The 10,370-nt window shown below is 43.6% G+C and overlaps 1 long non-coding RNA gene across 2 annotated transcripts; it reads left to right on the top strand.

The window, feature by feature from the left end:
* Window positions 1–5,629: 5,629 nt before the first annotated feature.
* Window positions 5,630–10,058, top strand: LOC125512665 (uncharacterized). Of its 2 annotated transcripts, XR_015608045.1 has the most exons (7): window positions 5,630–6,101; window positions 6,195–6,220; window positions 6,713–6,781; window positions 7,321–7,410; window positions 7,805–7,843; window positions 9,293–9,460; window positions 9,578–10,058. It is a non-coding gene; the product is annotated as an uncharacterized LOC125512665 (long non-coding RNA). The 2 variants fall into 2 exon arrangements; XR_007285480.2 differs by lacking the exon at window positions 6,195–6,220 and having other exon boundaries at window positions 9,578–9,990.
* Window positions 10,059–10,370: the final 312 nt, after the last annotated feature.

Here is a 10,370-nt window from a genome sequence, read left to right as displayed (position 1 = left end):
TAAGCCTGCAAATCAATCAACATCACAAGAGGCATTCTGTTAGCAAATCCATTAATTTGATATCTATTGTATTAGTACCATTAATTATACAGTAGATATCAAATTAAGCGGAAGTTGGTCAAAATCAGCACAAGTGCACAATAAAAATCAGCAGCCCATCACGTGCAATATAGAACATACTTCCACCACCAGCATACCGCTAAACAACAAGGCGCATCGGCCATCCACTTAAATTATTATTCTGCAGCAAAAGAAAAGAAAATACACATAGAGCACCGATTAGAAGGGCTCCCTGCACACCAGTCAATGGTCTGTATAAGTAATTGCACTAATATAGTAGATATCAAATTAATGGTGTGCATTAGGTACAGAGGCATCCGCTTGTGATGTAGATAAGGGATGTCCAGGAACGCAAAAGGCAGCCAAAAGCATGACCCATCAAGGGTCTACAACAAACAACAAGTAAACATCAGCGGCTTTGCCTATTTAGCTAAACAATTTCTCGTTGTTCTTTTCTTTCTTCTCGGTTTCATAAAAGAACAAGAATCAATTACAAAAACAGTCAGCAACATATAAAGTACACTTACAGAAAAAGAACTCACCCATACAGATAATTCCAAAACCCTCAACCTCCCATAAAACAGAGCAACATCATCACACGTAGAATTACCATACTGCATATTGTTGGGGAACGTAGTAATTTCAAAAAAATTCCTACGCACACGCAGGATCATGGTGATGCATAGCAACGAGAGGGGAGAGTGTTGTCTACGTACCCTCGTAGATCGTTCGCAGAAGCGTTATATCAACGCGGTTGATGTAGTCATACGTCTTCACGTCCGACCGATCCAAGTACCGAAAGCACGGCACCTCCTAGTTCTGCACACGTTCGGCTCGGTGACGTCCTCGCCTTCTCGATCCAGCAAGAGGGGCGAAGTAGTAGATGAGTTCCGGCAGCACGACGGCGTGGTGACGGTGTTGGTGAAGAACAAGCACTACGAAAACTATGACGGAGGATAAACTAGAGGGGACGGGGTTGCCGGCACACGGCTTGGTGTTTCTTGATGTGTCTTGGGTGCTAGCCCTACCCCTCTATTTATATGTTGAGCCTTGGGGTCGAAACTTGGAGTAAAAGCCTCCACAAAGTCAGTTTCACCCGAAAGGCAAGAGTCCTTCTCGGACTCCAGGCCCGGCGTCTGGACCCAGACGCCAGGGACCCTGGCGTCTGGCCCCTGGACTCCGCAAAACTTCCTTTTGCGCTTTCCCAAAACCTTGTGGGCTTTCCCCTTTGGCCCAAATAAAGTGTTCTCGTACCCAAACATTTCGGGAAACATCCGGAACCCCTTTCGGTGACCAAACACTATTATCCCATATATCAAACTTTATCTCCAGACCATTCCGGAGTTCCTTGTCATGTCCGTGATCTCATCCCGGACTCCGAACAACATTCGGTCATCAACATACATAACTCATATAGTACTATATCGTCAACGAACATTAAGCGTGCGGACCCTACGGGTTCGAGAACTATGTAGACATGACCGAGACACCTCTCTGTTCAATAACCAATAGCAGGACCTGGATGCCCATATTGGCTCCTACATATTCTACGAAGATCTTTATCGGTCAGACCGCATAACAACATACGTTGTTCCCTTTGTCATCAGTATGTTACTTGCCCGAGATTCGATCGTCGGTATCTCAATACCTAGTTCAATCTCGTTACTGGAAAGTCTCTTTAATCGTTCCGTAATACATCATCCCGCAACTAACTCATTAGTTGCAATGCTCGCAAGGCTTATAGTGATGTGCATTACCGAGTGGGCCCAGAGATACCTCTCCGACAATCGGAGTGACAAATCTTAATCTCGAAATACGCCAACCCAACAAGTACCTTTGGAGACACCTGTAGAGCACCTTTATAATCACCCAGTTACGTTGTGACGTTTGGTGGCACACAAAGTGTTCCTACGGTAAACGGGAGTTGCATAATCTCATAGTCATAGGAACATGTATAAGTCATGAAGAAAGCAATAGCAACAAACTAAACGATCAAGTACTAAGCTAACGGAATGGGTCAAGTCAATCACATCATTCTCCTATGATGTGATCCCGTTAATCAAATGACAACTCATGTCTATGGTTAGGAAACTTAACCATCTTTGATCAACGAGCTAGTCAAGTAGAGGCATACTAGTGAAACTCTATTTGTCTATGTATTCACACATGTATTATGTTTCCGGTTAATACAATTCTAGCATGAATAATAAACATTTATCATGATATAAGGAAATAAATAATAACTTTATTATTGCCTCTAGGGCATATTTTCTTCACATATAAGAGTATTACCCTGCACTTCCTCAATGGCTATGTCAAATCCCGTGTTCTTCGAAGGCCCCTAGCCGCCGCGGCTCGAAGAGACATATGACAAGATTCTTCTCAAGCGGCAGTTCACTAATCGAGCATCATGCTTTCCAGCTTCTGACAATGACATAAGCAATCAATTTATGAAATCTAAATGCTCTTTGAACCAGAGATCTAAATGCTCTTTGAACCAGAGAGAGTAATCTTTACCTCTACAATTGATTGTGTCATGACACACATTAGATATTCCTGGCAAGGCCACATCACACCACATATAGTACCAAATCAATCTAGATTTCAAAACACCACCTGAAAAAATTTGTAGGTCGTCATGGAAAGATGAGGAAAGGGGGAAGAAAAATAGGAAGAAACACACCTGTGCCGTAGTCTCCTCCTCAAACTGGGAGCTTTCTCCTCCTCGCGGCTTGTCCACGGCTCCCTTGGCGCTAGGGTTCGTGCGCGAGGAGGGGCGCAGGCCGACGCCTCGCTAGTGTAGGCCGACCTCCCTCTCCTCTCCTCTCCCCTTTCTCTCCCTCTCATCTTCCTATCTCTCTCTCTCCTAGGGTTCGTGCGGGATGAGGGGACCGGAGTGTGGGTTCGTGCGCGAGGAGCGGCGCAGGCCGACACCTCGCCGGTGTAGGCCGACGCCGGCCGGTCACCCTCTCCCGTCCGCTGCCGGACCTCCCTCTCCTCTCTTCTCCCCTTTCTCTCCCTCTCATATTCCTATCTCTCTCTCCTAGGGTTCGTGCGGGATGAGGGGACCGGAGTGTGGGTTCGTGCATGAGGAGGGGCGCAGGCCGACGCCGGCCGGTCACCCTCTCCCGTCCGTTGTCGGACCTCCCTCTCCTCTCCTCTCCCCTTTCTCTCCCTCTCATCTTCCTATCTCTCTCTCCTAAGGTTCGTGCGGGATGAGGGGACCGGAGTGTGCACGGCGTGCGGGACGAGGGGATTGGGTTGCGTTGGGTGCGGGCGCGACGCGTGGATGGGACAAATTCTCTCTCACCCAGGCGCCGCTTACCCAGCCAATACAGACACGAGACGAGCCCACCAGTCATTGGGCAGAAAAATGAACCGTGAGGTGAAAATAATTTAACCGCAAGTGAAGACCAACGGCTCAGGCGTGCTAGAAAGGCAGATCGGACAGCCGACAAAGCTCCAATCGGGGGAGCCTTGTGGAGGTGAGTTGGCTAGCTTCATTATAGTTTTAAATTTAAACAGCTATACACCACCACGGGCCACGAATAGTAAATAAGTCGTCATAGTTACTTTCAGGCTCTGTTGAAAAACAAATCCCAAGCATTCAGGCACCACTCCCCTGGGGTGAATATACAACACTATTTTCTAAAGCAACGGTCCATTAGGAAGCAATGATCCACCCCCTCGCGCAGTCGCATTGCTAAGGGCGGGCACCATTAAGGCTGTGTTCGGTTGACAAGATTGTGCAGCAGTTTTGGCAGGGATTGAGGTGGATTTAATCCTTTGCAAGTCAAAATCCCCCCAAATCCTCTCCGATCCTCTTGACAAAGGTGTAACCGAACAAGGCCTAAGGCGGCTAAGCGGCTTGCAATATGAGCAGTGAATCATCCATGGAAATTTTGTACCACCACCTTGGTTCTAAGCAATACCTGAACCCACGGTCCATGTGTTAAACTAACCGGCTTACCTACTAGACCCATCCATATGCGCCTGAACCGTACCTGAGGGCATACGAACTGCCGCAATACATTCATATTGGGAGGTCGCACCAGAAACATTAATTAAATGACACAAAAGCTAACATATCAACCTGTATTTCTAGCTCAGATAATAGAAGCATATACATCTAGGAGCCAAAACACCACGTTCAAAACCAGTTATCATGTTGGTCCTTTGGGAAATTTGGATGGAGCGGAACTAATGCACCTTCAGAAGCAAAGTGGCACGATTGGAAGACGTCCTGGCTGCCATTTGAACAAGAATACAATTATGGCGGCAAGCTGGAGCTCAATGCATCCAGCCACCTTTTGCTGAACCCCCCACAGGAATAGGCTAACTCGATGTATTGACTTATTTCTCCTCTAGTGCTTTGTACTTTTTATTTTTTTTCTTTAGATCCAAGGGTCTGCTCCATGTTTCCCTATTTTCCCACTGCTCCCTTCTATCAAACAATGCAAGCCAGCAATATGGTGAATCTTTCAAAAAAAAACCAGTTATCATACAATAAAGTGATCTTTGTTTTGTTACTTTTGTCTCTAAACAATTTTGATGGGCTCTGACTAGCTACAATGGGGAGTAACTTAGACTAGTAACATATGCATGTTACTAATCTATGTTACTACCTTTATAGTGGGAAGTAACATATGTGCGGTAACATGTAACACTTCATTTATTAGGCTGTAGACTCATCTTGCCTTGATATGTGTGATGTTACTCATTTAAAACTATAATGAAGCTAGCCAACTCACCTCCACAAGGCTTCCCCGATTAGAGCTTTGTCGGCCGTCCGATCTGCCTTTCTGACGCGTCTGAGCCGTTGGATCTTCACAGCAGTTAAAATCAATTTCCACCTCGCGGTCGTTTTTCGCTGGTCAATGACGAGTGGGCTCGCGTTGGAAACTCGTTGGCTGGGTTTGTTATCACCGCGTGCACAAGGTTTCGGCCAATCCGCTCCACGCGCCTCGCATCCAATCCCTGCCCTGCCCTCGACTCGTCCCACTCCCACACGAGCCGCCAGACAAACCCTAGCCTCTTTCCATGGCAAAATTGACAAATTTGACCTATGAACGAAATCAAATCACAGAATGAACTGTCCGTGAAACTATTTCACGCGGCTGACCTTTTTGTGTGACGCCCGACACGAAGGCGCCACACTACACTGTGCAACGCCTCACAGATAGACGCTACACGCCTGTCCAGCGTCGCACCTGTGTGATCCGAAAATTACTAAGTCAGTATGCAGCGCCTGAGAGTTAGGCGCCACACTATACAGTGTAGCGCCTAGCTTCTAGGCGTTGCACTAGTGGTTGCTTCATTTTGTAGTGCAACCACTAGTGCAGCGCCTATCTCTTAGGCTCTGCACAATGACTTAACAATTTTTAGGCAGTCTGGAGTGCAACGCTGGCCAGACATGTAGCGCCTATCTGCGTTGCACAATATAATGTGGCATCTTCGTATCAGGCGTCACACAAAAAGATCAGTCGCGTGAAATAGTTTTACGGGCAGTTTATTTTGTGATTTGATTTCGTTCAGAGATCAAATTTATCAAATTTGCCTCTTTCCCCTCTATTCCCACAGCCTGTCCTGCCTCCTCCGCCCATTCTCCTCGCGTCACCACGGGAGCCTCGCCGACGCCTGCTATTCCTCCTCCCTCGTCTCTGTTCGACGCCGAGGACCAGTTCACCCCACACCTTTTCTCCACCCACGACCTAGGGTTGGTGAGGCTGGGTGTTCTCGCTGGGGTGGAGGAGCAGGGGAGGGCCGGGAGGCCGAAGGTGGGGGAGCAGCGAGGCCGGCGAATGGAGCAGCGAGACCCGAACTCTAGGCATTGTACACATTGCGGGATGGAGAAGAGGCCGATGTGGGGCGCAAGGAGCAGAGGGGCAAGAAAGGTGGGGGTGTGACTTTCATCTCCTCTCTTCTAATCGCGACTCTTGCGACCTCGTCATCGGTGCTCGCTCGGCTGGCGTACGGGGCGGCGGCAGGGACGTTGGCCCTCGGCACGAACTCGAAGCCGAGTCTAGCTGACGAGCCCCGTGGTTGGTTTCTCCTACAATCTCCAGATCCCCTTTTGCTCATTCTCTTCCTCTCCTCATATCTTCCTCTGTTGTTTGTGTTCCTTGGATTTGCAGCGATTGTGTGAAGCAAATGTACGTGGGTGAGTTATTTCTTCTTGTGTGAGAGTTAGGAAGAATAACTTTCTACATTTCGGTACAGTTATCGATTGATCCTGATTTAGGAAGAATGCAGCTTTTAAGTCAAACTAAATATATTATGTAACCATGCTTCCTACATTTCGGTGGATTAGCACACCTACTTAGCTATCTTGCACGCCATTCATTCATTTTCTATAAGATCTTGATCTGTGCTTTGCATTCTTACTTGATTGGTTATTCCCAGATTGATCTCAATATTTTGAATGCTCAAGTCAATTATGATGCTTAAAATCATCTCTAACTTATTGCATTCACTGCTGAAATTTTCACACTCCCTGTCATTATTGTGTATAGTGAATCTTGCATCTTTTGAATTGTTGAAACAAATTTATGCTTAATTGCTTACGCCCCTTTCTTTCTTGGTTGTGTGGTCTTTGTTGTGAATGAAAAATGTTTTGTCTCGACTTGTTTGAAATAGTATTTTTTATTTGCAGAGGGTCCAGCATCTGAAGAAGAAATTTTATTTTCACTTTCAAGACTATGTGGATCTTATCATATGGAAGGTACCTAATATATATACATTCAAGACTAGCTTTATTGAATCACAATAGTATTGTGGAAACATAGTTTGTTGGTTCTGAACATTTGCGGCACATAAATTTTAGCTTTCAGGAATTATGATATTGGCCATTTCCACTGAACAATAGAAGGACACATGTAAGGACATATAGAAACTGAAGTTAGGATATAGTGTGAGAATAGTACACCGATTTAGTAAGGCAAGTACTGGCTTGTTTTGTCATCCCTGTGATGAAAGTTAGTTTAGGTAATCTTGGTATAAAACCATTTCCTTAAATTGTAACTTATGGTCAGACGGGGATTGTTATTTCACCTGAATATTTGATTATGCTTCTAAGTTATGGGAAATAGATAGAGTAAGAGGAAATGGGGCGTTGTTAGGTGGGATCTTGCCACGGTGGCGTTGGTGATGTCTGTAGTATTTTCGTCCCCGCCAGTCACACTATTCCTAGGTTTGGTCAATATACTTATCCTTTGATTTCTCCTATATTTTCCTTCCTGATTTTGTTTGATGATTTGCTAGGTTATGGAATTGGATCTCCATTTTCCAAGATTCTTAGCTGATAAGTATATTGTGCGGAAAAATCTCTACTGAATGACAAATCCAAGCAATGTAAGTGACCTAACATTTCACTGGTGGTATGGTACATCTCATACAATTTCTGAATTCCAATACCGTTCCTGTGTAGCTGGATACTCCATGGGACAAAGTTGAAGCTTTGTACATCACTTCTCTACCTGTTTATTAATGTTTCTTCATGTTTGGCAGTGATCTGGGTTTCCATGTACTTGATAGATGCATTCCTTATCTTTATGTGTTCCATCTATGTTTATATGTTTCTGCCCATAAATGTATTTATGAGCTTGCTCCGTTTTTTACTGCTTTCCTATGGCAATTTGAAAAGTACCCTTTATTCCCCTAAAAAGGGCTATACATGCATTTAAAAGAGTGCACATTTTCTATAAACATAAGCATTGTCTTTACCCCACTGCTCTCTGGCGTGCAGCGACGAAGATTTCATGCTCAACCTCCCTCACAGCCCCAGGTTCGGCTACTTTCCAGTTTTGTTAGTTTTCTTCTTGGTAGCACTGAACACCATGGAAACATGGGTGCCGTGGCCACACACATGCATTTTGTCGTCCTCCTTAAAATTCAATTAGATTATATGCAAACATGCAGTCGTGTTTACTTAAGATCCAATTAGATGAATGCTGTTTATTTTTCCATATAGTTTCTATTTAGAAAGGCCTCATATGCAAGTTGGGGACATGCCGTGAACATATGGTTTTGTGATCTATGGTCTTGAGTCATATGTTGGATGGGTGATAATGGAAATTTTCTTGAGGATAACCCCGTGCATAAGTTTTGTGAGAGTTAAACCTGTTTTATGAGAGGTAAAGCTGTTTTTTGAGAGTTAAACCCGTGCATGTGAATGTATTTTTTTAGAACTGGTCAAACTATTTTTTGTGAGAGTTAAAGCTGTTTTCTGGAGGACAAACCCGTGAATAAGTTTCTCATCTGTATAGATTAATTAATAGGATGGCAATTTAAGTTTATTGGAGCTCTTTTTAAGAAGTGGGGGTCTGCTTTGGTTTCTTGCTGTTTGCATATTCTCTTAAAAACACTTGACTGACTGCAGCTGACTGTTTATACATCAATAATATGGGCAGTTGAATACGGCGTTTTCAAGTGAAGGATTTCAAAAATCTAATATGGCATGCCTATTTTTCATGGAAAAACAAATGGTACCTTATTTACTATTTAGTTTTTAAGCTAGACTAATTTGACTACACGCATCCTGAGGTGCCTTCTATTTGAAGTTCTGCCTAGGGTGGCCTTTGTCTTGGTTTACAGCTCCATATGGCTACCTATGTACTCCCTCCGTTCCAAAATATAAGTCCTTTTAGACATTTCAAATGGAATACAACATACGGATGTATGTAGACATATTTTAGATTGTAGATTCGCTCATTTTGCTCCGTATGTAGTCACTTGGTGAAATCTCTAGAAAGACTTATATTTAGGAACGGAGGGCGTATAACATATGTAGGTTCTGTTTGAACCGTCTCAAATCACATAGAGATGTTAAATTTTCAATTTGTTGCCTCGCGGTCGTGTGCCATCACCATGTTTACTCCAGAAAAGTGGAATGTGCAGAGTTTCTGTGTTGATTAGTCAAATATTTGCTTTGCCTTAAAGACTGTCCCAATCTATGTTCCAGGTTGTGGCAACGCTGCAGATATGCCCATTGCCATTGAGCATTTCTATCTATATGCTTCTACAGAGTATTTGGTTTTTTAACTATACGCTTGACGAAATAATTTCCTTATAAGCCGGGACAAGGCGTTTGTAGTTGGTATTTGTACTATAAGCTCAATTTTTTTGGTTCATCTCATCTCTGGTTATTTTTTCGTTTTTTGTGTTTCTGCAGCATATTATCATTAGCATGTAAAACCTCTTATATTTCTTGTTTTCAACAATTATTCTTTGGCAGGGAAGACTATGATAACACTAAGATTATCAGGAAAGGATTCAGAGCTTTTTTTTAATCCAGATTATCACACATGATGCAAAATTAACAACCACGACTTTGAAATATGGAGATGATGCTTATTATGTGCTAGAAATCAAATATGTAAAGGAGAAGATAATGTTTGCGAAGGTGTGTATACTGAACAGGCATCCCAATTGATATGTTTTTCTGTTGTTTCTTGATGTGCCCTCATGCAGCTCTGTCCATATATACTGATTGTTATACTTATTGTTGTGTGAGTTGCAGGAGAGGGGAGAGAGATACGGGTTGATTCTGGGTAAACTTTGCTTAATTTGTTGGAGAAAATGCTCGATAGATCTCATGGATGGATGAGGTTGTGGCAGTAGTTCTCGGGTGCAATATCTATCTTGATAGAGTGATCGATCAGGGCACATTAGAAGCAGAAAGAAGAGGAAACGTTTGGGCCGTCTATGGCGTTGAAGATTCAGTGTTTCTGTCTTGTGTACATGCACGGCCAGTTCAGTAACTAGATGGCCTTTTCTACTGTACTGGTGCTGCTACTTTTCACATGCTAGCTTCTTTGGAAAGCGCCAACAGTGTGTACAACATGTAAAGAGTCCATGTTGAAAGAACAGAAGCAGAAGTATGGAGTTGATGTATTAATGGTCAATCAAGGAATTCAGTCTCGATGAGCTTAACTAATGATGTGTGGGTTGAGCCTTAGGTCATTTTCAAAGTAACGGAAGTACAAGAGATTACTTGAAAATATGCATTTTTTCAATGTGACATGGTCTTAAGTGCGATTTTATACCACCAAATTAAAATGTGGTATATCTCATTGTAGACAACAAGCCTACATTTTTATTTTATTTTATTGAAGGGGTTAAACTTGTTATCGTATGTGTTTGCCCACAACTAAATCAACTAAAACATTTTATTTTTTCAATGTGAACATGGATTCAATGGGTCTATGCGCCATTTGACGCTGGTCCTTGCAAAATGAAACTATTTTCATTGACAACATGGTTTTAGTGGGTCTCTAATGGCGCATCTGGTTGAGCCCCTCCTCCCGCGGCTT

Source organism: Triticum urartu, chromosome 6A, assembly GCF_056163025.1.
Source record: "Triticum urartu cultivar PI428250 chromosome 6A, HENAU_Tu73, whole genome shotgun sequence".
Classification (NCBI taxonomy): Eukaryota; Viridiplantae; Streptophyta; class Magnoliopsida; order Poales; family Poaceae; genus Triticum; species Triticum urartu.
Note: the sequence above shows the minus strand (reverse complement) of the source record. Positions and strands in the feature narration are given on the sequence as shown.